The sequence below is a fragment of the Canis lupus genome, chromosome 12 (assembly GCF_048164855.1).
Source record: "Canis lupus baileyi chromosome 12, mCanLup2.hap1, whole genome shotgun sequence".
In the NCBI taxonomy this organism is placed as follows: domain Eukaryota; kingdom Metazoa; phylum Chordata; class Mammalia; order Carnivora; family Canidae; genus Canis; species Canis lupus.
Window position 1 is genome coordinate 63826282 of NC_132849.1, and position 27122 is coordinate 63853403.

At 41.1% G+C, this 27122-nt stretch overlaps 1 long non-coding RNA gene across 1 annotated transcript; it reads left to right on the top strand.

Moving 5' to 3' along the window:
- The first annotated feature begins 400 nt into the window (after nt 1–400).
- Nucleotides 401–27122, top strand: LOC140600775 (uncharacterized). The gene is made up of 3 exons (XR_012003949.1): nt 401–529; nt 667–794; nt 26671–27122. It is a non-coding gene; the product is annotated as an uncharacterized lncRNA (long non-coding RNA).

Here is a 27122-nt window from a genome sequence, read left to right on the forward strand (position 1 = left end):
CTGGGTCACACGGCTTGAGTCTTGGTAGTACCATAGCCTGGGCCTGCTACAGTGCCATTCATGATTTGGGCTCCACTGGATTCCTTTCGTGTTACTGTGTATGGACTGCAGCAGTATTTTCAGTATGGAATGTGCTGCCTCAAAATCCAAAGAGGACTACCAAGGGGTGTGCTTCCTTGTGGTGGAGGGCAAGATGCCATAGCTTGTCCTTTGTTTTGGACAAGATGCCCTGATCGCTGGACCCCTAACAGTTTCACTGAGGTGCATGTTCCTGAATGTGTGAAGGTTATTCTGCTACACTCTGGAGTGTGTGGATTACCAGAGCCTCCAACAGTCCAGCTGCTTCTTGCTGGTCAGGGAAGAATGAGGTCACAGAGAGTTGGCCAATGTGACATCAGGTGCTTCAGATCTTTTGGGCCACTTCATGGTAGAGGGCGGAAGAGAAAACATAGCTCAGGAAGAAAATGTAAAAATACTCTATTGCCAGTTTTACGTGAATGAGACTCTCTGGTCTGCTTTCCTGATGGAGGTGGGAAAGCACATGTTCATTACATCGAAGGCCTTGTGTGCCGTGCCACAGTCACGCCAGCTTGCTCTGCTGCTGGCCCTGGCTGTCAGTGTGGTTCGTACTTTGTTACACTTGTGACAGTCTCTATCCTCTTCCAGGATCAACCTCATTTCTTCAGAGGGCCAGAGGGTGAATTAAATGGAGACCTGAGGTAGTGGGACCACTACCTGGCCTGCTGGAGCTCCTTGAGTGTGGGGTTAATCCTCCCCATTACCTCTGGCATAAGGTATTGGTTTTTATTTCCTATCTTGCCTGGGATGGGGATGGGACACAGTTTCAGAGACTTCTGTTTGGCGATCCTACCACGATGTCTCCGACCCTACATGCCAATGCCCCATTGTGGGGTTCGCACCATCTGCCCAGTATATCTTTCCCAAATGACAGCCTGGTGAATCTGCAGAGCTGATGGATCCATTGCAAGCTGGACAGTGACCTAGGTTCCATTTATTACCTGACCCACATGCCAAAGCCTAAGAGGGGTAGTAATGACCATGCAGGTCTCCAGGTATTACCATCAAGTCTGAACCCGTGTCCAATGACCCTGGAAGTGTTTGTGTGTTTCCCTCTGCCTGGTGTACAGTTACCCAAGGAAATGGCATACATCCCTTAGTGGGGGTTGGGAGCATCATTGCCATAGTGCTTCAAGATCCTTCCTCCCAGGAGCATGGCCTCCTCTTCAATCATTGAGTCTTGGGTCCAAAAACTGGCTCAGGTCTGGAGACTGCACAAAAGGGTACTGCTCTCAGTTTCCCGTTCATCCATCTTTGATTTCTTCTGATGAATCGAGCAGCAGTCTGACTGGCTATCTGTCTATTTTGCCCCCAGGGGTACTGTGTTCTATAAACCATCTTCATAATTCTGAAGGTCAGGCCTCATTGGCTACCACTCCAACATTGCCAGTCATGATGATAATTGCATCCACCTGGCTTCCCATCTTGACGCGCTGCCACCTGGCCTCTATTTCTGCACAGTCTTGCCATCCCTGTGGTTAGAGTGAGCCTGACTCTGTAACAGCATCATCCTTCCTCAGTCCTGGCCCACACAGGACAGCACTAGGGCCTTGCTGGTGTGGGTGCTTCTCTTCCTCTGCCTTCCTTCTTGGTTTGGTAAATAGCAAGTATTCCATCTGGTGGGTGATCTGGACATACCGAGCACGTCCATCTCAGCATGCCTACTTCCTCGTCTTTCAATTCCTCTTTCCACGGTCTGCCACGCAATTCTGGCATTTCAGCTCATTTAACATGGCCCATTGATTTTTCCATGATCCCAGGAAACACCCCAGTAGCGATTTCACACCATCTCTTTAGGCTTTGCCAGGATGCTGAATCCCGTATCTCAAAACCGCTTCCAAATCAATACACTCTCTCTTATAAAAGCTTTTGTCCAGGACTGTTGCTCAAACATTCCTCAGAATCCAGTCCTGGGCATTCTCCTCTGGCTCCTGCCAGTACATATTATCTGAATCTTACAACTCCTTGTCAGACCCAAGCTATTCCAGCCAAGGCATAGCCCTAATTATAATCTAATGGCCAGCAAGGGTGGGGGAAGTCTTATCAGGGAGCAGCTCTGCATTCTCTTTAGGAGACAGTCTTTGTTTTTAACAAGAAGAAGTGGGCAATTATGCAGGACAAGCCTTCAGGGGAACATGGGAAGTCACCAGCCCAGACGTTCAACAACCCATGTGTCAGGGTTGCATTCTTTCCCGACCAGAATGCTGAGCTGCCTTGGTTGGGAGCTTAACCCTGATCTTCTTTGGGATTCAGCTACTCTAAAGATTAAGTGCAACACCTGTGTGGTATATTGAAAAATATGCCTACATGTCGTAAAGATATCCACGTCTCAATCCTAGAATCTCTGAACATGCTCCATGGTAATGGAAAATTAGGGCTGTAGGTGGAATTAAGGTCACCAGTCAGCTGACTTCAAAATAGGAAGATTATCTAGATGGTCTGGGTGGTCCGGAAGTAATTTCTCCTCATTCCCACCCTGCCCCCATGACATTGACCTTGGCCAGCATTGCTTTCTGCAGCAGAGGTAAGGGCCAGGGTGAGCTGTCCTAGAGAGGACACCTACTGACAGTATCTATAGTAGGGATACAGAGAACACATCCCCGTGTCCATCACACCATGAGAAGGACGTTTGCTGTTTCCCCTACTGAACCATAAGGGATTTTCTATCCATTCTTATTTAATATTTTTTCACTTATGGACACTGAGGATATATATACTAACTTTCAGTGAGGTTATACTAGTCATTTTATTGATCTTATCTACAAAAAGTACATACCTGAATAGAGTAGGAGAATATCTTCAAAATACTGAGGAAAAATTACTGTCTACTTAGAATTTTGTGTCTTTCAGAAGTGCAGAGACATTAAAGGCTTCATGTAAATACTGACAGAAAGCTCTTCTTGAGAATATGCTCTGTTGGGAAGGAAATTTCGAGCCCATGAGGAAGGATGCACAGGGTATACGGGACAAATAAGTCACTAAGTAGTGAATGATCCTAAAGGAGAAGACAAATACTTGGAATCTGAAAACCCTCTGAAAGTTAAGGAATAACATGAAGGACACACACAAACAGGATTACATTTAGATGGTTTAAAAGTACTTCTGCTCCTTTATAAAAAGATAGAAATGTTCATTACATTTTGACACTCTTAAGTATATAATTAGTATTTGATGGCAATAACCAGAAAGTATAGAAATAGAATGTTTAACAAGCCAGTGACATAAAAATAAGCCGGTGAAAATAAATCAAAATATATCAATAACCACTACAAATGTAAATATTTTAGAGTTTTCTGTTAACCAGGGAGGCCAGAATAAAATTTTAGGATAATGTTTGCCACATGCATTTTATAAGAAACACACATAAAACATGACAGAAATGTTAAAGGACACAGATAAAGATATGCCATGCAAATATAAATAAGAAAAAAGAGCAATTGTAATATTAATATCAGAAACATAGATCAAAGAGAAAAAGCCAAAGATCTCTCTTAGGTGTGAGGTAGTTGTAAAAAGTCACAAAAAAGCTTAATCTTGTATGTTCCTAACAATTTAATCTCATATATGTAAAATAAAAATTGACAAAATTACATAAATGGAAAAGCTAGAACCTTACTTAAATATTTTTATCACAGTATTCTCAGAAATGAATAGATTAGCAAACTAGAAAAAAAAACATTTTACACAAATCTGATAAGTTTGATCCAATATCCATCTACACCAACAATTAAAGAACACACATTTTTAAAAGTACACATGGAAATTTCATTTAAAAGAAAATATATTTAATAACAAAGGAAGTTTTAAGATACCAAAAAAAGATCATTCAGACTTTATACTTGGAGTCCTATTTTATTTTATTTTATTTTATTATTTACTTTTTAAAATATTTTATTTATTTATTCATGAGAGATACAGAGAGGGAGAGAGAAGCAGAGACACAGGCAGAGAGAGAAGCAGGCTCCATGCAGGGAGCCCAATGTGGGACTCGATCCTGGGACTCCAGGATCATGCCCTGGGGCCAAAGGCAGGCGCTAAACCGCTGAGCTACCCAGGGATCCCCCAATGGAGTCCAATTTTATAAAATTAAAAATCAACTACAGAAAATAGTAAACAAAAAATTATTTTCCTCCTGTAAATTTGTGAATGTTAAAGCACATGTCAAAGTGTTTATGATTCAAAGAAGAAATTACAATGGAAATAAGAAGATGCTCATATATTAGTCAGGGTTGTACGGCGAAACCGCACACAGGTAAGGAGAGCCACTGGGAGGACCAGCTTGCTGGTGGTGGAGTTTCCAGACTGGCTCTGAAGGCTGAGGACCAGGGGCACAGAGGCCAAGAGACCAATGCTGGACTCAAACAGTCAGGACTGAGTCACCTCTCTCCTCCTCGTGATCCTACCAGGTCCTCACCGGATTGGGGGAGGCCCACCCACACCAGGGAGGGCGGATCTTCTTGTCTGCGCCCACCATCCAACGCTAATCTCTTCACTGCTTTGGTTTCTGCACAGATATTTACAGCTCTCATTGCCTGGAACGGAAACATTTGTCAACCAGGGGGTCAGGGCACTTCTTATCCCAACCACTGGCTAAATGTACATTCTTGCACAAGAGCGCATTCAGCCACGTAGCTCACGTTTCTGTTGGACGTGTGGACAAACACTTTGAGTTGCCTTTGGGGGAAGTCATGATACAAGTATTTTCCCGTTCCTAAGTATTCGCTTAGCACCTATTATGTTCCAGACCTTGGATCATTGACAGGTCATCTCATCATAATGACAAAGGTATTTGTTACTGAAATATTCTTCTGTTCACAGATAAGTGCTCATGAGAAAAGTCTAGGTGGCCTGTGCCTCTTTCCTCCCTCCCTGTGTCCCCGTGTCTTCCTTGGCCACCACTCCGCCGATGCTCTCCTGACGAGTCTCCCGTGATATCACATCTCCAACCTTAATGGTCACGTCTGTGTTTTCATCCTGCTCGACCTTTTAGTCTCACCTGACAGAGCTGAACTATCCCAAAACATTTTTTTTTACAACAAATTCTCTCGGATGTCTTTTACCTAATTGGCTTTTTTTTTTTTTTTTTCCGTTGATGGCTCTTCCTCTCCATCCAAACCTTCATCTTAAAATCACTCAGAGTCCAATCTGAGGTCTCATTTCAACTCTACATACACTCGTCTCCTAGGTATTTCATCCATTCCAAGAACTTTCTGACACCATTTTTATGCTGATAACTTGCAAATTCATATGGCCCACCCAGATGTCTCCTTTGAGAATCAGATTTATATATATCCAACTGCTTACCTGACATTTCACCTTTAATTCTCCACATATGTCTCAATTTAAACATGCTCAACATGGTATTCTTGATGGGCGCTGCAAATCTGTGCCTTTCCTGGCTTCTTCCCGACACCACCATCTCCCAGGTTGCTCAGGCCAGAGCCCGTGTGCTTCACCAGCTTATGTGCCAATGACACTTCCTGCCAATCCCCCTTTAAAATACATCTTAAACCCTCACTGACATCGATTCAATGTTGTATCACCTCTTCTTCAAATTTCTACACCAAACTTCTATTTACTCCTCATACTTTAAGTCGTTATCGGTAGCATCTGCAAGCTGTTAACCCACTCACCCAAAGCCAGACCTCGTAAGCGTGCACGCCCCAGGGTGACCCTGCCCTAGACTCCTGCCATGCCCTAGCCCTGCACAATCAGCACCATCCTCAATCGTACCCGTCCCATACTTCTCAACCATTTTGTGACACGCATAAGATGCCTGCACTATATATAGCTTAATCTTCATTGACTTTGTAGACAGTTGATGAAATCATAACACACGTCGGAAAGGAGATTTAGAATCTTGAGCGTACAGCACAAATCAGAGGTGTGCAGCTCAGTAAACTTTAACAAGTAAGAACAGCTGTGTAATGAGAAGCCAATCAAATCAACAGGCACGGCATGCGTGGCTCTTGGAAGTCCCTGCCAGCCTCTCTTCCTGCCCCACTCCCCAGACTAACCACGGTCTGGACTTCTAACACCACAGATGAGCTTCCTTTGGGTGTCAGTTTTATATAAATGAAATGATGCAGCGTGTGTGCTCTGTGCCTCATCTACACCACTGCGCACCACTTGCGAGATGTATTCTTGTGGTTCCACGCGGCTGTGGTTCACATGCTCTCACTGTCACGCAAGGTTCCCCTGCAGGATTCGCCCCCCTGTGCTGGTCTGGTCTGTGGTCTGGTCGCTGGCACAGGTTCGGCGTGGGGCTGTTGGGAATAGCTCTGCTATGAACATATTTGTGCATATCTCTGGTGAGCATACAGGTGCACATTGCTCTTGGGTACGTACCTGGAGAGGAATTCTGGGTTGTGAATTTCTGGAAAATAAATGTTTATCTTTGGGGAATACTATTGGCGCGTCTACATAAATCACTCCCACCGGAAGAGTGGATGAGTTCAGCGCCTCCACATCAGCACAGATGCTTCAAATGTCAGCCTCCCTCTCCGTAATCCATTTGCGGGGGGAATGGCAGCAGTACCAAAGGTTTTGGTTTAATTTGCATTTCCTCAGTGAAAAATTACCTTGAAAACCTTTTAAAAGGTACTTAGTCAAATCTTCTGTCCATTTTTGGAATCGAATTATTTGGTTTTTAAAGCTTATTGATTGATGTTTTAAAATTTTTTTATATGTTATACAAGAGCTTCCAGTCAGAACAAAAATTGTAAACTGTGTAGGTATGTGCACATACATACATATGATTTGATGAGCAGAGGCTCCTTGTAGTTTCAAATGATCCATTTCTTCTTTATCGTTAGCATTTGTGAATTTGTCTATTTTTCTCACTTTCATTTCTGTTAGTATTTATTTTTCTATGTTAATGCGTTAGGTGTACACACATATATACACATAAATGTATTCAAATATGTGAAATATAAGGATGAGATATAGTTCACTTTACGCAATTCTCTCATTTAAATTGCCCATTCAGTGGTTTTTAGCTCATACACAGACGCGTGCAACCATCACACAATTAACGTTAGCTCATCTCAACCACCCCCAGGTACCTGTGTCTTACCCATTTCCCCTCAGCCCTCTAAGCCCTGGTTGGGTACTAGTCTTTTGTGACTCGGTTCTTTCATTCTGCGTAATGTCTCCGAGGCACACCCATGTTGTGTGGTGTAACATAGAATAATTGTATTATTTGGCCAAGTTTTTATTGCCAAGTAATATTCCATTTGGAATGAAATGGATGCACCCCATTTTACCTATCCATCCAATAATCAATGAACATTAAGGTTGTTTCCACTTACTGGTTCTCACGATGAACAAACCTTCTACAGACCTTCGTGTGCAGTTATTATGTGGATGCGTGTTTGTATTTCTCTTAGGTATGTGCTGAAAGTGGAATTGCTGGTTCATATGGTAATTCTGTGTTTAACATTTGAGGAACTGCCAGGTAGTTTTGTAAAGTGACTGTACCATTTTGTATTCCTACCAACAGTGTATAAGTGTTCTGATTTCTCCCTTTTTTTGTTAATATTTCTTATTGTCTTTTGTTTATTTATTTATTATTTATTATTATTAATTAATTAATTAATTAATCAATTTATTTATTTATTTATTAGAGACAGAGAGAGAGAGAGAGAGAGAGAGAGAGAGGCAGAAACACAGGTAGAGGGAGAAGCAGGCTCCACGCAGGGAGCCCGACGCAGGACTCGATCCCGGGTCTCCAGGATCATGCCCTGGGCCGAAGGTGGTGCTAGACCTCTGAGCCACTGGGGCTGCCTGGTCTGTCTTTTTTATCCTGGTTATAGATGTGAAGTTGTGTTTCATTTTTGGTTTGCCTTGTATTTTCCAGATGACTATGCTAAACCATGTGCTTATTGACTATTTGTATATCTTCTTTGTAGAAATGTCTATTCCAATCCTCTGTGAATTTTCTATAAAGATTTTTATTCATTTATTCATGAGAGACACACAGAGAGAGACAGAGAGGCAGAGACACAGGTAGAGGGAGAAGCAGGCTTCCTGCAGGGAGCCCGATGTAGGACTGGATCCCAGGTCTCCAGGATCATGTCCTGGGCCGAAGGTAGACACTCAACCACCGAGCCACCTAGGCATCCCTCCTCTGTCCATTTTTAATTTGGTTATTTTTATTTGTATTATTGAGTTTTTGGAGTTCTTTATATAGTAGTCCTTCATGAGATGTGTGATTTGTTTAAATTTTCTTCCATTTTGTGGCCTTTCACTTTCTTTTCTTTTTAATATTTTATTTATTTATTCATGAGAGACACAGAGAGGCAGAGACATAGAGGGAGAAGCAGGCTCCTCACAGGTAGCCCGATGCAGGACTCGATCCCCGGACCAGGATCACACCCTGAGCTGAAGGCGGACACTCCACCTCTGAGCCACCAGGTGTCCCAAGGACTTGCACTTTCTTAATGATATCTTTGAAGCACAGAAGTTTTTAATTTTGTGGAAGTCCACTTTATCTATCTTTTTATTGTTGTTTGTGCTTCCAATATAATATTTAAGAAACCACTGCTTGATCCAAGATCACAAAGATACATATTTGTTTTCTTTTAAGACTTCTATAGTTTTAGCTCAGTCTTTTGATACATTTTTAGTTAATTTTTTAAAATTTTATTTTATTAGGGGAGGGATGGGGGAGGGAGAGAGGGAAAGGGAGAGAGGATCTTAAGCAGGCTCCATGCCCAGTGCAGAGCTTGATGTGGGGCTTGATCTCACAACCCTGAGATCATGACCTGAGCCAAAATCAAGAGCCAGGTACTTGACCAACTGACCACCCAGGCGCCCCTTGCTAACGTTTTACATATGGTTTTAGGTGAGTATCCAGTTGTTCCAGCATCATTTCTTTTTTTTTTTAAGATTTTATTTATTCATAAGAGACAGAGAGAGAGAGAGGCAGAGACACAGGCAGAGAAAGAAGCAGGCTCCATGCAGGGAGCCCAACGTGGGACTCGATCCTGGATCTCCAGGATCACGCCCTGGGCTGAAGGTGGCACTAAGCCACTGAGCCACCCAGGGGCTGCCCTCCAGCATCATTTCCTGAAAGGACTGTTCTTTCCCTCATGTCATTCTTTTGGCATCCACGTTAAAATCAACTGCCCATGGGATGCCTAGGTGGCTCAGTGGTTGAGAGTCTGCCTTGGGCCCAGGGTCCTGGGGTCGAGTACTGCATTGGGCTCCTGCATGGAGCCTGCTTCTCCCTCTGCCTGTGTCTCTGCGTCTCTCTGTGTCTCCCACGAATAAATAAATAATTTTAAAAAATAAATAAAAATTCAACTGCCCATAAATGCGAGAATTTATTTCTAGACTCTCAGTTCTATTCCATTAATCTGTATGTCTATTCCTATGCTGGTGCTTCGTGTCAGTACCACACTTCCTAATTTCTGTAGCTATATAATAAGTTTAGAAATCAGGACATGAGACTCCCAACTTTATTCTTCTGTTTAGGGATTGTTTTGAGTGTTCTAGTTCTGTTGCATTTCCATGTGAATGGTAGGATCAGTTTGTCAGGTTCTGGGAAGAAAATGGCACCTGGGATTATCATGGATACTGCATTGAGTCTACAGATTAATTTGGGAAATATTCCATTTTACCAACATAAAATCTTCTGATCCATGGTCATGAGCTCTTTTGTGCTTATTCAGATCACTTTCATTTTCTTTCAAAATGGTTTACAATTTTCAGAGTCTAAGTCTCGCATTTCTTTTGTTTGTTTTATTTGTAATTATCTTTTGGATGGTATGGTAAATGAAATTGTTTTCTTGATTTCATTTTTAGATTTTTTCATTACTAGTATATAGAAATAAAGTTGATTCTGTATACTGAAGTTGTTGAAATTTTTTATTAGTTGTAATACTTTATAGTGGGTTTCCTGGGCTTTCATATATTTGCAAGATCATGCTGTCTGTCTACGAATAGAGGTGACTTTACTTCTTCCTTTCCAATCAGAATGCCTTTTATTTCTGTATTTTGGCTAATTACCCTGGCCGGAACTTCCACTGTAATGTGGACTAGAAGCAGTAAGAGCACTCATGCCAGCTCGGTTCCCTACGTTAGTAGCAAAGTACTCAGTCTTTCACAACCAAAGTCCATAGCAGCTGTGGAGTTCTATAGATTTTCTATACATCTATAGGAAATCTTTAGATTTTCTTTATCAAGTTGAACAGTCTCCCTTCTTAGTGTGGTGTCTTTTTATTATGAAGGGGTAGTTGATTTTGACTTTGTTTAATCTACAGAAGTTATTGTGTTTTCTGTTTTCCATTCTAGTAACATATTGTTTCCCTGGATTTTCACATGTTAAACTAACCTTGCATTCCTGGGATAAACCAGACTTCATCACTGTGTACAATCTTTTTTGTATGTCACTAGATTTGGCTTGCTATTATTCTGTTGAGGATTTTCACATGTAGACTGTGGCTAGTATTTGTTTTAATTTTATAAATGAGAAAACTAAGACTGCAGAAGTTCAGTACATATTCCACAGTCACATAATTGGGAAGCCTGGGATCTGCCTCATTTCAAAGTTCATGTTTTTTGGACTTTTAATGAAGACTTTGAGTTTAGGTGATATTCTTGTTTCTAAAATGGGAAATTCTGAATCAGAACAAGTATATTCTCTATTATCATGACCTCATGGGGACTTATTTTACCTCTAAGAAAGATCACTTTCTCTACTGCTTTCTTTTTTAAAAAGATGTCATGCTGTCTAAAAAAACATGCTAAAAATATCAATCAAACTTTTTGGCTAGCTCTCCATGGGTAAAAATACAAAAGCTATATATATATATATATATATATATATATATATATATATATATATATAAAGGGATATATATGTATATCTTTGTGTGTGTGATATATATATCTATATATCTATATATATGTATCTAATAATTTCTGTATGTGGTGAAGAGAAATACATTATGTTGCATTGTAGATAATTCTCCTAGAATTTTCCAATTTAATTTCAGGTTCAAGTAGAAACTTATTATATATATTATAAAATTATATATATAATATAATATATATAAGTATATATAATATATAAAAATTATATGTATATATAAATTTCCACCCCTTATTTCTCCCATCCCCCACCCACCTCCCCTTTGGTGATCAGTTTTTTTTTTATAGTCAAGAGTCTGTTTCTTGGTTTGTCTCTCTCCCTCTACTTTTCTTTGCTCATTTGCTTGTTTCTTAAATTCCACATATGAGTGAAATCATATGGTATTTGTTTTTCTTTGGTTAACTTATTTCATTTAGCAGACTTATTTTACTTAGCTTTATACTCTGTAGCTCCATCTATGTTGTTGCAAATCCAAGAATTCATTTTCCTTATGGCTGAACGATATTCCATTGTATATATACCACCTCTTTTTTATCCATTCATCTATCAATGGACACTTGGGCTGCTTCCACAAGTTTGTAATGTAAGCAATGCTCCGATAAACATAAGCATGCATGTATTCCTTTAAAATAGTCTTTTTGTATTTGGGGGGTAAATACCCAGTAGTGTAATTCCTGGATAATAGGGTAGTTTTATTTTTAATTTTTTGAGGAACCTCCATACTGTTTTCAAGTGGCTGTACCAGTTTGCATTCCCTTCAATAGTGCAAGAGGGTTCCCTTTTCTCCATATTTCCTACACCCGTTGTTTCTTGTGTTGTTAGTTTTAACCATTCTGACAGGTGTGTTGGTGAAGGATAGAGTGGATCCCTGATGATGAGGGATGTTGAGTATCTTTTCATGTGTCTGTTGGCCATCTGTATGTCTTCTTTAGAGAAATGTCGCTCATGTCTTCTCATTTTTAATTGGATTATTATTATTATTATTTTGGTATTGAGTTCTTTATATATTTTGGATACTAAACCTTTATTTGATATATCATTTAAAAATATCTTCCCCCATTCATTAGGTTGCCTTTTAGTTTTGTTGATTGTTTCCTTCACTGTGCAGAAACTATTTATTTTGAGGTAGTCCCAATAGTTTATTTTTGCTTTTATTTCCCTTGCCTCAGGAGACCTATCTAGCAAGATGCCACTATGGCCAATGTCAGAGAGATTACTGCCTGTGCTCTCTTCAAGGATTTTTATAGTTTCTGGTCTCACATTTAGGTCTTTAATCCATTTTGAGTATATTTTGTGTATGGTGAAAGAAAATGGTCCAGTTTCATTCTTTTCTATGTTGCTGTCCAATTTTCTCAGCACTCTTTGTTGAAGAGACTTTTTCCCATTGCATATTTTTTGCCTCCTTTGTCAAATATTAATTTACCAAATAATATAAGCTTATTTTGGGTTTTTTTTTGTTCTATTATATTGATCTATGTGTCTATTTTTATGCTGGTACCATACTGTTTTAATTACTACCACTTTGTAATATAGCTTGAAATCTGGAACTATGATACCTCCAGTTTTTTTCTTTATTAAGATTTCTTTGGCTACTTGGGTCTCTTGTGGTTCTATATAAATTTTAGGATTATTCTAGTTCTGAAAAATTAATGTATTAAGATGTGTAATTTCCATAGGAATGACATTCTTTAAGTAAGATCAATTAAAAGATGATTGATAGATGATAGATTTTTAATGAATTTTTCTATCCATCCCTTTTGGACCTAGAATTGTGCCATGGAGACACTAATTAAAATAATTGTTGTTGTGTTAATCATATTATTGTAACATACCTACATTTCTGCTGGTGACCATCATGTCACTAAAATAATGAATCCTATGATTCATTGCAAAATTCTAGATCCAGTGTCCCTTTTCAAATTCACTAACACTTGGCTTTAAGTAAAACTTTTCAATAAAGCATTTGTTGGGCAATATTTCAGTTAGCCAAACCAGTTTTGTATTTTTCTTAAACTCCCTCATCATCTGGTACAGCTCTGGATGTGTGTCAATATCATTAAAATAAGAACATATAAAATTAATTTATAATTCCCAAAACACTACATGAATATGAGATGTCAATAGTGATGAAAAGAGTAGTAGCCACTCAGTAAATATGAGTCATCTTTGATGTCTTTGTTTGCAATGCTCTTACAATCTCAGAGTCATGTTTGAACACATGACAGAATATATAATTGGGTCCTTAATCATTTGTTGAAGATCATTACGAGTTTTAAAGAGGACATGTAGGTGCCTATTGACCTGGAAATGCCAGATTACATGCAAAAAAAATTATAAATCTAATAAAGGATAGTAGGGGCAATGAAGACTGATATTGACCATGAGATATTTCATGTATATGTTCTGAAGATGAAAATGGACACAGTGAGACCCCACTCACAATAACTCCGGAATTAATTGTTAAGTGAACACATAATAATGTTTATGTGAAATATATAGAACAAAACATCTGCAACTCATAAACTTGATGATGTTGAGGCAAGTTGTCCAAGAAAATGTGAAGATAAGACCAAAGTCACATGGCCTTCTCCCAAATAAAATGTTCCCTCTGGTGTAGAATGAAAAATTGCCTACCAATTTTTCTGACTCACTAATACACAGCTGGTATTTCCTAATATTTCTTTTATAAAAGAGAATAGTTCACCTTCTGTGTCAGATATAAAGTTATTTCATCAGTTTCTTTGAAGTCAAGTAAATGGAAAGCACAACTCAAATCAACTTAAACATTATTCTCGTAAGCAAGAAGTCCAGAAGTAGATTGGTTTAACAGTTGGTTAATTAAACGTTGCAACCATATAGTTAAGAACCCAGTTTCTTCCTCAAGACTTCTCGATCTTCCTCAGGCCACTAGTTATCACTCAGCTGAACCATATTCATGGTTATAAGATGGCTGTCATTCCAGACATCACATCCAGACAGGAAAGTATTCTCTGGAGGAATAAGAGACAGCTCTCCCTTGTGTCTCTTAGCTAAAGCAAAGCCAGATTTCCTTTTAAAAACCCATCAGACTCCTCTCAGATCTGATTGACTGGAATTGTGTCAGGTGCTCATGTCCAAGCTCATCACTGGCCAGGAGATTGAGAACACCATGATTGGCTCAGTGAAGGAGGCAGCTGGATACCACACAAAACTGGAGGCTCTCCCTACCATTAAGAAAAAAGTGAGGAAAGATGCTGGGTAGACAACCAACAATAACTGTCAGTAACAGTTCTCTACTTAAATGTATGCGTTCTCATATAGCCAAGGCTATGTATCTCTTTCCCCCAAGATAAATACTGATGTAATATTTTAAATGTATTTCCTTCTTACTGGAAGTTTAACCTTGATTTATGCTTTTTCTGACCCTTAAAAACAAAGGTAATGAAAATCTTTGGGGAAAATAATGCAAGCACCATAACAGACTGGAGCTTTGTAATAAGAATGATTTCATCTGTGGGCTAGATCCTCAGTTAACACATACGATTGCTATCTAAAATCCTCTTTTCACATGTCTCTCCCTGGGGGTTTTTCTGATTGCGGCAGTTGTTTTTCATATTATGTCTGCATTAAACATGAAATTTCAGCTGCCAGAATTGAGCCTTCCTTCTCCTGACAAGATTGCAAACAGCTTAGCTGCAACCATTAGGATCAACATAAACAGTCTCCTGAAATGAGTAAATGAGTTCAAGTGCACAGGGCAGAAACCTCATAAAATCTGGAGGCCACCAAAAGAGGCAAAATTACTTGAGTGTCATTGTCAGATACAAAAAGGAATGAAGAGAAAGGTCTAGATCTTCTTCAGAAGGGCCAGGAAATGTCCATCGGTAACGGGTCATATAGCTAGGTCCCCGTGGGCATCTCAAGGGTTAAGAAGAGCTATACAGAGTGTCAAGAAGTAGAAATTGTATGAGTGACCCCACAAATGAAGCCTTCCTGATCTTCTCTGTTAGCTATCTCAAATGGTGTCACACCCAAAAGAAACTCAAATTTGACTCCAAAATCTTGAAAGTAAGATGTCTTAACTAGTGAAGAATTGGCAGAGAAAATAACATTGAATAACATGAGGAGCTTCTTCAAGATTCTCTTTTGACACCTGTGTCTGTTTCTCTCTACTTGGCAGCAACTGCAACCCTGCTCTTCTGGCAATTAAAACCTAAAGACCTGTCCAGCCACCTGCTTTCTTTCTAAAAGCTCACAATTCCCCCACTATTCTTTCCCTCAATCCAAAATCCCCCTGTCAGGGTTTCTTAACCTTGGCACTGTGGACATTGGAGGCCAGGTAATTCTTCACTTCACTCTCCTCTGCCCTGTAGATGTCCATCAGCACTTATGGCCTTTGCTGACCTGAAGCCAGTAGCACTGTCCTCCTATGAGCACCAAATGTAAATGAAGCCATTGCCAGATTTCTCTGGGGGGGATGAAATTGCTCCTGCTAAGAAGTACTGCTATAGGTAATTCATACCTTTTTTGGTTTTAGAACCCTCCTTCCCCCAACATTTCCCCATTCACATTCCCATCTCTCACATCCTGTGAGCAAAACACAAAACTTTCATCAGAATCCATCTTTCTAAGAAGGTCAGGGATGGAGGATCATTTTTCTCTTCATCACATGGACAATCAGGTGGAAACTAAGACTAAAAGAAAGCCCAGTATTGATGCTAGGGGACCAGAATGTTTGCACTCTCAAAACACAGAGCTGGAATAAGAGCATCAGATGTAAAGCAAGAAGTAAAAAGTCCTGGAAACTAAGAAAAGTGGGAGCAGAGGGCAAGATGGAATTAACCCAAAATATTTGGGATTGGGTTCTGAGAAAGAAAGAAAGAAAGAAAGAAAGAAAGAAAGAAAGAAAGAAAGAAAGAAAGAAAGAAAGAAAATGAATCTATTGCTTACTCTTTTTGGGTGTCAACCATAAGCAATAGACATCAACTGGTCACTTTGGAGGAGACTGGATGGGACCACAAGGAGAAATGACAAAAAATAAAATAAAATAAAATAAAATAAAATTAAATTAAATTAAATTAAATTAATTAAAAAACAAGGAGAGGGTAAGGAGCACAGCCTCAGGAAAGGAGCCAGAGGAAAGACAGACAAGCTGGACTGAACACCTCAGTACGTCCATATCAGGTGCTGTAAAAGAACTAGACATTCATGCTAATAGTCCTTTATATTTGGGATGCCTTACACCTACAGAGTATAATATGGTTAAAACTGCTGGTATTAATCTCATTTTAGAGGGAAAGGAAATTTACAGTTGCAGGAGTAGCACAATTTCTAGTCTCTAGGAGCTTAACTGCTGATTCAGTAGGAAAAAGCAAGTGAAAAGTCTAAGAAAAACCTTTTAAAAATCAAGTATAGAATATCATAAGACAATGAACGTCTTCTATGGCAATTTCACAGGAAATCATTTTGAAGAGGGAATAAATGGGGGCACCACTTGGCTTGGAATATAGGCTGCCTGGAGAAGAAGGGAGACACCAGTTGATAGCTCATTCAATACCTCCAAGACCCTGATGAGACGTTACCTGCCACCCAACACTGCCCGTGAGATTAATCAAGTAACTGGGAGGAAACAAACACAACGCAGCTGAGCCAGGGCAGAAATCTCTGTCCCTGCCTTTATCCTTCACCAGGCTTACTCATTTCAAGAGGTTTTATTGCTTACAACTTTATCTATATTCTCACACTGGGTAAAACTCTACTCCTGAAGGTCGCAGAGAAGATGTATTTGCTAAGGTATTCATTTAAAATTTCCATTGAACATACATGTATACAAAGTGCACAACTCGTAAGTACACAGTTCAGTGATTAATACTCATGATTACACTCTGGCCGACACCACTGAGGTAAAGACTTGGAACGCTACTGGCACATCTGACCTCATCTCTGCCCCCTTTTCCTGTGATGTCCCTTTTCCTGGAAGGTAGCCATGCATCTGATTCCTAAAATCATGGAAAAGTTTCTTAAAAATTTACACAAAACTAACCATTAAGCATCTATTCTTCTTGCCTGGCTTCACTGGCTCAACATTTCGTGTGTGAGGTTAATCTCTGTTGTGGTTCTATGGCTCCACGGTTTCCTGTTGGATGAATATACCTCAAGTTATACGTCTGTTCTAATTGGGAGGACATTCGGAGAGTGCAGTTTGGGGTGATCACTTACAGGTCTTCGAGCATTTTTAATCCTTCCTTTTGGAAGGTGAACATCTGTCCCTATTTGGTTGGGAAGAGCAATTGCTGGGTGTATCTGTGCACAGTTTAAGGCAGATTCTGCTTAGTTTTCCAAAGTACGCCGACATGACTGTGGCTCACTAATTGTATTTACTGTGTAGTTTTCCATTATGTGATGTGCCACAATATATTTATTTTTTCCACTCCTCACATCTTTTGGTGACCTGCCACAACATTTCTGTCATGTAGGTGAGCATGTGTATCTATATAGATGTGACTAGAATTGCATTAGGAAATCGAATTGACGTGCCAACAGTAGCTGTGCAGCCATCAATGGATGAGAGTTGACCTGTATTGTTATCCACCATCTTGGAGGCAATTTATTTCCACTTACTGCTTTATTTCCTCACCATTTGTCTTAGAAGTCATCTATTGTGGTTATTGGCATAGACTCTGACCCTAGAGTGTTTGGGTTGAATCTGAATTTAACCACTTACTTAGTTTTTTAATTCCCCTTGATTTCTCCACATAAAATTTGAAGTGATGGTAGTAAAAATACCCCACAGAGTTACCAAAGTGACCAATAAATTCATATATGTAAGCACCTAGCACCCTACCTACTATATAATCAATTATATGTAAAATATTAACTTAAATTTGTTATTATTCTGATATTAACTCCATTTAAACATAGCAGTTATTATATAGTAAATGTTCAACAAATGCATGCTTAAGGTCATTATAATGCTATTTCTTAACTCATCAAAGTAAGCCATTGTCTATAAAATGTGTTTTATAATTAATAAGGATGTAGTAGCCTTACATCACTAGCCCTCATATAATACAGAATTATATAATAATTTTTATTAAATTAGCAAATATTGATTACATTATGTATATTGATCACATTGTTGGTTACATTATGTGTTCTAGTTTCCTGAGGCTGCCATAACAAATTACCACAAACTGGATTGCTTAAAAAAATAGGAATTTATTATCTCATAGTTCTGGAGGCCAGAAATCCTAAATCAAGGTGTTGGCAGGCTCATCCTCCCACTGGAGTCTGAGGGAGAGTCCTTCTTTGCCTCTGCTGAGATTCTAGTAGTTTGCCAGTAGTCTTTGGCATTCCTTGTGTCATAGCTATGAAAGTCCAAGCCCACATGATCTTCTCTCTCTCTCTCTCTCTCTCGTCCTCTTATAAGGACACCAGTCATATTGGATTAGGGCCCATCCTAATGTGCTCATCTTAACCTGACTACATTTCCAGAGTCTGTTTCCAAATAGGGTCACATTCACCTGCACCAGGGTTAGGACTTTAACCTATCTTTGTGGGGGACACAATGCAACCTCTACACACAATTATATAACTATTTGATGAAACTCCAGTAGAAATTTACATGTACACTATTTCTTCTATAAATTTTTCCTGATGGCTCTCCCAATGATCCATCATTTGTGCCACATTTGTAATCACTTCATTCCAGATGATCTACTATGGCAAATAATCCATCTCTTCATCTTCCTGAGAACTTCCTTTCAGAGCCTTTTATTCTTCTCTTGCAGTTTGCCCTGGTTTTGTTTAGACCTACTACATCTTTGTCATATATCCTACCAGTATTTGGGTGAGTGTTTTCTGCATTCTAGACCTACTTTTTCTTGATTTACTCCCAGCTCTCATTGAAAGATACTCTCCATTGTCTTCCAAAGGAAGAACGTATCATGGGCAGATTTTCTGAATCCTTGAATTTAAAAAAAAAAATTACTTGATTCTATCTATTTCACAGTCATTTGATAAGTTGGCTAGGTATAAAATTCTACATGGGGATATTTTTTTCCTTCCAATTGTGAAGGGAACGCTTTGCTCTTGTCTAGCACAAAATATCTTTCTTAACAGGCTACTGCCTTTCTAAGTTTTGGTCTCTTGTATGTAATTGCATTTTTTCATCTCTCTGTAGAAGTCTTAGGAATTTTTTTTCTACTTTTCCACTGACAGACATATATAGAGAGAATATATATTTAACTTGGCTTTTCATATTACGAATTTTAATGGCTCTCCCTTATCCTCTGTACGCTTTTCACAGCATGCTGCTCTTTACTTTATAGATGCAATGTCTTTTCTTATCACTCTAAGATTTAGAATTGTTAAATGTTTCTTTTCCTTTCTGCATTATCTCTCTTTCCTCTCTGCTCATTTTGGTTCAATTGCATTTTTTCCCTTTATCTCATTGAAAACTACTTGCAGATGTTAAGAGGTAGCTGTATATGCATCTGTGAATAACATATGAATGAGCTAACTGAAAGTTCAGAATGCCTGAGTAAAGCTTGCAGACTGGTCCACGTCATTGTGGAGTGATCAGGATGGGGGGTGGACAGCCATTGCATTTTAGGATCTCAAATATATGTCAATGGAAATGAGCCTATTTGGTTTCTCCAGAGAACAATCCTCCATTCTCTTGCCTGAGTAGTATATGTCTGGGGCTAGGGATTCCAGTGGCTGAATAGCTAATTATTTAGGGTCTGTCTTTTTTTTTTTTTAATTTTTTTTTAATTTTTATTTATTTATGATAGTCACAGAGACAGAGAGAGAGAGAGAGAGGCAGAGACATAGGCAGAGGGAGAAGCAGGCTCCATGCACCGGGAGCCCGATGTGGGATTCGATCCCGGGTCTCCAGGATCACGCCCTGGGCCAAAGGCAGGCGCCAAACCGCTGCGCCACCCAGGGATCCCCAGGGTCTGTCTTTAATACAGTATTTAAAAAACTATCCTGTTCCCAGACTCTTGGTCTACTTCCTTGTCTTCTTATAAAATAAATCAGTATTCTGTTTTTTAGAGGTGTGGATGGACTACTGAGGAGGCTGGTTAGTATCACAGTGAATGCACAGGGCTGGGAGGTGTGACGAAGGGTGGGCCCACTCCACACATGGGTACTCAGTCAGAATACCTGTCTGCTGTTTGATGCCTCACTGTTTCATTTCTGTGAAACTGATAACCAACAATCCCTGAGATTTCAGGTATTTTGTTTGGCAGATTCGCTTGCTTCTCTTTGATATCATCCTATGTATATATTTTATTGTAGCTTCCTCCTCTCTGCAAAGTGAGTTATGACTCTTCCATAAAAAATTTTTTGCTTTCCATTCATCCTCTTGGTTGCTATGGATTTAGAGATTTTTTTCTAATTTCCCAGTATTTTGAGAACAAGGAAAAGGGTATGTAAATACATGTGGCCAATCTGCCATCATTGACCAGAAGACTCAACTAAAGGTTTTCATGTTTATTTTTTTAATATATGATTTTTAATATGACTGGGATGTGTTTTTAGTTCATGGTGTGAGGAAGGACCTACATTTCACTTGCTTGTTTGCTTTATTTCAAATAGCGATCCAGTGTCCTGGCATCAAGTGTGGAATGATGCTTTGCTTTCCCAATGATATGTGAGGCTTCCCTAACAGTTTGTGTATATTTTAAATCATGTTAGATTCTGTTTCAGAGCTTTCTCTATTTTTAATAGCATTGTTTTCTCTCTTGATATTAAAATGGTGCTTATTCATTTTTGAAAACTTGCAAAATTATAGAAAATTACAAGGAATATAAAAACTGCACCTCTCCCACTCCACACCGTGTTTATTTCTCCCAGGACTATAATGCACACGTGCACATGATAAACAAAATTGGAGCTTGTTGCATCTATTATCGAATAATCTTTAGTCACTTATCATTAGATAGTAAACTCTTTCTTATCACATTAGCGATTCTTCTCCAACATGATTTGTAACTGTTTAAGCATATTTTATCTTATGGATATGCCATACATAACTTCTTTAAGTAGTTTGCCAACATTGGGTATTATGTAAACTTAAGTTGTCTATTTGCAGTTCAAAACTGATTTGTCCTCTTCATGTGTGATTCTTGGATGGCTTGTGAGCAGCTTTCCATCCCAGTTTATTGAACATGTTGTGGTTTTTCTTAGAAGCTCTGGAATCTTTTCAAGTCATAGACCAGGGTGTTTGACGTGGGGGACACAATGACTCCACCTGGGAGCTTCACAGGACGTCTGCCACTGTCCACACTAGTCTCCTTGGTGTGTGACCCGCAGTCTGCAGACTGCAGCCTCCGCAGGTTGGTTTCCATGGCACACTCCATGTCGCCCACCTGACCACTGCCAGTTAATGTACACTTTCTCTCTAGACACTGATTATTGTCTTTGCCATGCTAGACTTTATTTTTAAAATTACCACAGCAGTTATCAGTTTCAAACATATTATACAATTTGTTTTTTTATTATACCTATTTTTTTGTGCTTGTCCTCTCTGCATAGGCGAGTGTAACCTTCATGATAGGCATGTTTGTTTAACCTTCATGATAGGCGTCTTTGTTTTAGTCACTGATACGTCTAGGCACTAGAACAATGTTTGATCCATAACAGATACTCAATAAGTCTTTTTGAATAAATGCATTTTATCTTTTATTTTTATTCTTTTATTCAGTCAGCATTTATTGTACAACTAGATTAGGCCCTCCTGTGGGAATGAATTGATGTACACTTACTTCCTTCCTGAGAGCAGCCCTTTGGGTAGGGCAGAAACGAGAGAAACAGCAGCTGCAGTAGGGTGTACAGGGCCTCCCGGTACAAGGATGTGGGATAGTGGGATCCGGAAGGGAGGATTCAAGGGGAGAGAATGCTTGGTATGTGTGCAGAAGGGAGTGTTTGAATGACACTGCCTGTGACTAGAAGGTCCTGGTCATGAGCCTCGCTGGAGGGAGATGTGCGGGGCGGGAAGCACACACCAGAGCAGGAAGCATCTTGGGGAAGGAGTCTGCACTTCCTCTTGAAGTTAGTTGGGAAAGGTTGAGAGATTTGAAGCTACATGATTAAATATGCGTTTTAAAAGGTCACTTTGAATTGTGTGAAGGATGAATTGGAAAGGAGGTAGACTGGAGGCAGGAGATCATTTTCTAAGGGATGGCTGCCATCAAGATGAGAAATGATAGGGCAAGCAGACGTCATCAAGGTGAGGATTGAAAGCAAGGGAAATACTTCGTGAACAGTTGAGTGGTACAGCTGACAGGGTTTGGTGGTCAGTGTTTAGAAAATAGATTATAGGAGCGAGAAGGGGAATCTCAGAGCATACAGCTGGGGTCCTTGTTTTGCTGACAATTTAGATAGTGAGGTTTCTATTTACACATGGGAGATTAGGGACAGGAAAATAATAATTAAATGTTAATGTGCTTATCTTAATGTGTATAGTATATATCCGGGGAAAGTATCTTGTAGGCAGGGCTACGCGAGTGAGTCTATACTTTAACATATCTATCTTGCACATAAGTAAATATTTGGGATTTGTAGCCTGTAGGTGGCAACTGATACAATTACCCAAGATGTATATAAACTGTCAGAAAATTAAAAAAAAAACTCAGAGGAAATCTTGAGAATATAAGTAATTAATTGACAGTAGGGGGTGAGGTAAAGAGAGAAAAAGAGGCATCCTATGAAAATGAGGTTCTAGAAAGGAGAGGGAGAAACCAGGAAAGAGGGAAACAAAGCAGCATCAGAAGAAAAGAAAATGGTTTGCCCTCAGCTCATCCGTGACCTTGGGGAGGGCACATTCCCTGAAATGATGGAGGAGACGACGCCACGGGTGCCATCAGTGTTCTTGTTTTAATTTTAAGTGGCTTTGAGTGGTTTTAATAAAGAGAAAGAGCAAGTTAGAGTAGGGGTGGCCCAAGGGCTTATGGACGTCTTGTCCACATTTGAAAGGAAGAATATGCTGCCGAGGTGTGAAGCGACAGGCCCGGCCGGCACGGTGGGGCTCGGCTGCATGCCACCCTCCTGCTCACCTGCAACTGGATTTGCTCATCTGCTTGGCATTTTGAGAATGGAAGGCAGCTTCCTGACACTCCTCGCTTATTCACTCATTTCTACTGTGCCTGAGAAGCAAACCGTGTCACATTCAGAGCAATCATACATTATGGGGACGGACAGTCTTGATCCCAGACGCCTTCCGTAGGATACTAACATTTCTGGATCAGCCATGTCGCTGTGACACCTAGACATGAAGCAGGTGGCAAAGACACACAGACACTCCATCCAATCTGTTGTTGGGAGATCAGCTGTTGCAGACTGCCGAGGAGCACGGAAGCGAGGGAGAAGGACTCGGTTTGCGGCTGCTGCCAGGCATGACCTAAATCCAGTAGGAGAGAAGTTGAAAACAAAGCTACTTTTCTAAAGTTCCTGACAAGCTCACGGAATATTCACCAGCCCTCTCCTTACGGATCAATGTCACGGTAATGATCCCTTTGACAGCATCCTATCAGTCGCCTGAAGAGACAGCGCCAACCCTGAGCGTTCTGTTTTCATTAAGTGACGAGTCTCCCCCCCTTCCCTCCCGCGCCCTGTTACCTAGTCTGAGTGGCTCTTGGGTGCTGCTCTCTCTCGGGTGCTGCTCTCTCTTCGGTGTCCTGGGCTTTCCCGTGCGGCCATGGGTGTCTGTCGCACATGCTGATGTCGAACCCTGAATACAAGGGGTGCTGGGGGTGGCCGGGACTAGAGCCCTGGGATGCACACCCATGAGTGGGCTGTACGCCGGGACTAGAGCCCTGGGATGCACACCCATGAGTGGGCCGTACGCCGGGACTAGAGCCCTGGGGTGCACACCCATCAGCGGGGCGTATGACGGGACTAGAGCCCTGGGATGCACACCCGTGAGTGGGCCGCATGCCAGGCCTCCACGCTGGGAGCAACGACGCAGCATTGGGCCGATACCTGCCAGTGCCAGGCTCCAGCCTACGTGAGTTGGGAGTATCAACTCATCTAATTCTCAGACAAACCAGATTCCAGGCTGTCATCCCTGACTGCCCAAGGGAAAACAGAGAGTCAGGACAGGAGCCCCTGCCCACTCCCGTGGTGAAGGTGGTGAGGGTGGTGAGGGTGGGAGCCATGCGGGCGCCCGGGCGTCTGGCCTGGCTCTGGCCTCTGCACCTGCCTGCAGCCTAGCATCAGAGCGAGCGGCCGTGGGTGCGGGGACGGAGTGTTTAAATCACGTCTGAGTACCTGTGGCTGGGCCACTGTCTTCTACTCTCCTGGTGAAAACTCCTGCTTTTTCACCACGCTACTATCTGGGTACCCCCACCCCAACAGATTTTTAGCAAAAGTATCTCTTTAAGAATTTCCACATGGTGGGTGCCGTTAATAGCATTTTAGTGACGGATCTCAGAGCATGATTAACAAAAGCTTCAGAGAATGCAGCACTCATTTGAACAATGCAGAAGGTGTGAGGAATTTCAAATTCAAAATGACAAAACGTCCTGCATGCTTAGGCGCTCCTGTATTTTTACTACATGACTGGAGTGTCAAAATTCCAGCTTCTTGTCTGAATATTAATTAGTATTTAAGACTCATTAAGCTGGTTTTAGTGATTTATTTCATTCTGTAATTAGATATTATAATTAGATTATCTCTATCAGATTTTCAACTTTCCTTTAATAAGAAAATGTTCAATAAATACAGATATAAATTTATCACATTATAACACATCATTTGACCCAGGTTATAAATCTTGTTTTGAAATAATGGAACAATAACCCAATGATGGCATGGTATTTTTGTTTTTATATGAATACATATTTTCTGGGTGGTCAATGTGTCCCAGTGGTATTTTGGGACCTTTGTTAAGTGACGTAACTGCCTCACGGTATTAAATGTGACCTTCAGAATTCAGAGGAGAATTTATGGAGTGGCACCCTATACTGCTGTATTATGTCATTTATAGCCATTCTAAAGAATGGTTCCTTCCCATAAGGAAGTAACTCCTTACAGAAGACAGCATAAAATAAGATATATGCAATAAAGTGGAATGAGAGCCAATTAATTATTCCTTGTCCTCTATTTTTGTTACCGGACAGTTATGTGTACAAGCGTGTGGTGTAAAATCCAACCCGAACGTCAGGAGAAGGTGTAGGGATTGTACCCACTTAGAGGAGATCGTCACATAATTCTGCTAACAGAGAGGTTGAATCTGTCTCCTTTGCTATAAATTGAGCAAAATTTCAAGGTTGCTTTCGTGGATCATTTAAAACAAAGATCAGGGAATGAAGAAGCCATCCGAATCCTTTTGGTCTGGCTCCCAGGACGGCCTGCGCGGGGTTGTTTGCCTCCCACGCTGGCGCCTGGGCCTGGGTTCAGCCTCTGTCTGACTCTGATTCGCGAGCGGTAGATGCTGCTCGGAGCCGGTCCTGAGGGACGCTGAGCATTTGCATTTGATCTTCAGCGAGGAGACAGAGGTAGAATTTAGATTCAGGAGTGGTTCCCCATGATTTGGGTCTACTTTCTTGTTAAAGAAATGAATACCATATTTTCTTAAACATAAATGTGGACATATGGTCTGACACATGCTCTGAAAATGGGACAGAATATTTGAAATCAGGTCTGTCCCAGTCAATCCGGGACATATGGGCACTGTTCAGAGTGATTCTGAATCTGAATTTCTTATTCTGTTCCGAAGCCCAATAGCCACTGCGTCTGTGGCTGTTTGTCACTTGATGGCAGACTCACTGCCACTCTGCTTGGTAAGAGTTATTCTAGGTGCCAGGATCCCAGCGCAAGCAGAGTCGACGAAAGCTCCTGCCCTGTGTGTTCTTGCCCAGACTCTTCTGCAATAGGAAGATATATTGCATTTTATTGATTATTATTATTCGGCTATGTTTCAAAAGGAGCCTTACGGGGTTTAGTGTAGAATAATATTTTTAGCCTTGAGAATTTGGGCAAGAGGTTACCAGTGAACACATGCCTTGCTCTTCATTTGGCATCCAGGAAGGCCAGAGGAAGGGGCAGGGACCCCGGCGGGAGAAGGAGGCTCAGGAGTGTGGCCTGGGTACAGATGGGTTTGGGGTAGCGGGCAAGGAAACCTAGCAGGAAACAGAATGCTGGGTTAGGGACCCCGCAGGTAGAAACGTGATACAGGAAGGAGGGTGGGTGACCCTAAGTGAAGAGGGAGGTCGGCCTCCTAGAACCAAGGCTGGTGTGATGCTCCTAATGAGTTGCTCTCCCAGAAGATCTGGGTGCTCACCTGAAACGGGATCTGTCCTTGGAAGGACAGGTGAAGCCAAAGGACCCGTGTGTCTCCCGTGTGCACATTCAAAGGTGCCGTTGGCCTGTCAGATGGTGACGGTGTCATCAAGAGGGTGCCTGTCCTTTGGACATTAGCTGGCGCTGGAGCCGGGTGACGTTGGCTGTGTGGGTGCACCGGGGGGAATGTCTACTGCTCCCCGGAGAGGGGGGAGCCCTGGGCACTCGTCCTCAGTCGTAGGAAACAGACCACAGCCTGGACACACTGCTGTGTGTGCTGAATCCCAGCGAGGCACTTCACCCAGTGCAGACTGTGGCCTCGCCAGGTTTGTTTCCAACTTCATCCCCCCAAAATCAGTATTATTGAAGCTGTGTCGCCCCCTTTAACGACGTTGGTTAGTCCTCTTGTCCACCAGTTTGACCTTTAGCCACGCTCTTCCTCATTCCAGGGTCCACAGAGCCACCACCAAGGACTTGAGCCCTCTGTCTGTCAGTGACGACCACGACTCCCACTTCTGCAGTAGCTGGATTCTCTGTGCATGTGCCCCACCACATTTCTGTGTCTCTGAGCACAACCATCCTCCTCCTCATCCTCAGAAGTGCCAGGCGGTCACGAGGGCCTTACGTACGTCAGCCAGGTTGCCCTCACCATGCGTCCTCCACACAGCTCCAGTTGTTCACCCCATTTTACAGATAAACACAGACCGAGAGCCAAGTATCTGCACAGAGGTGCCTAGAAAGTAGCAGAGCTGAACGTCAAGTCACGGGGTCCAGCTGTAGCCCTCAGGAGCGAACCACATTCCTCCTGCCTTCTGATCTGTATGTTAGCTCAGCAGTATGGGAGGGTTTTTAAGAATCATTATTTCTTTTCACTCAATAAATATGATGTTTGTAAGAATTA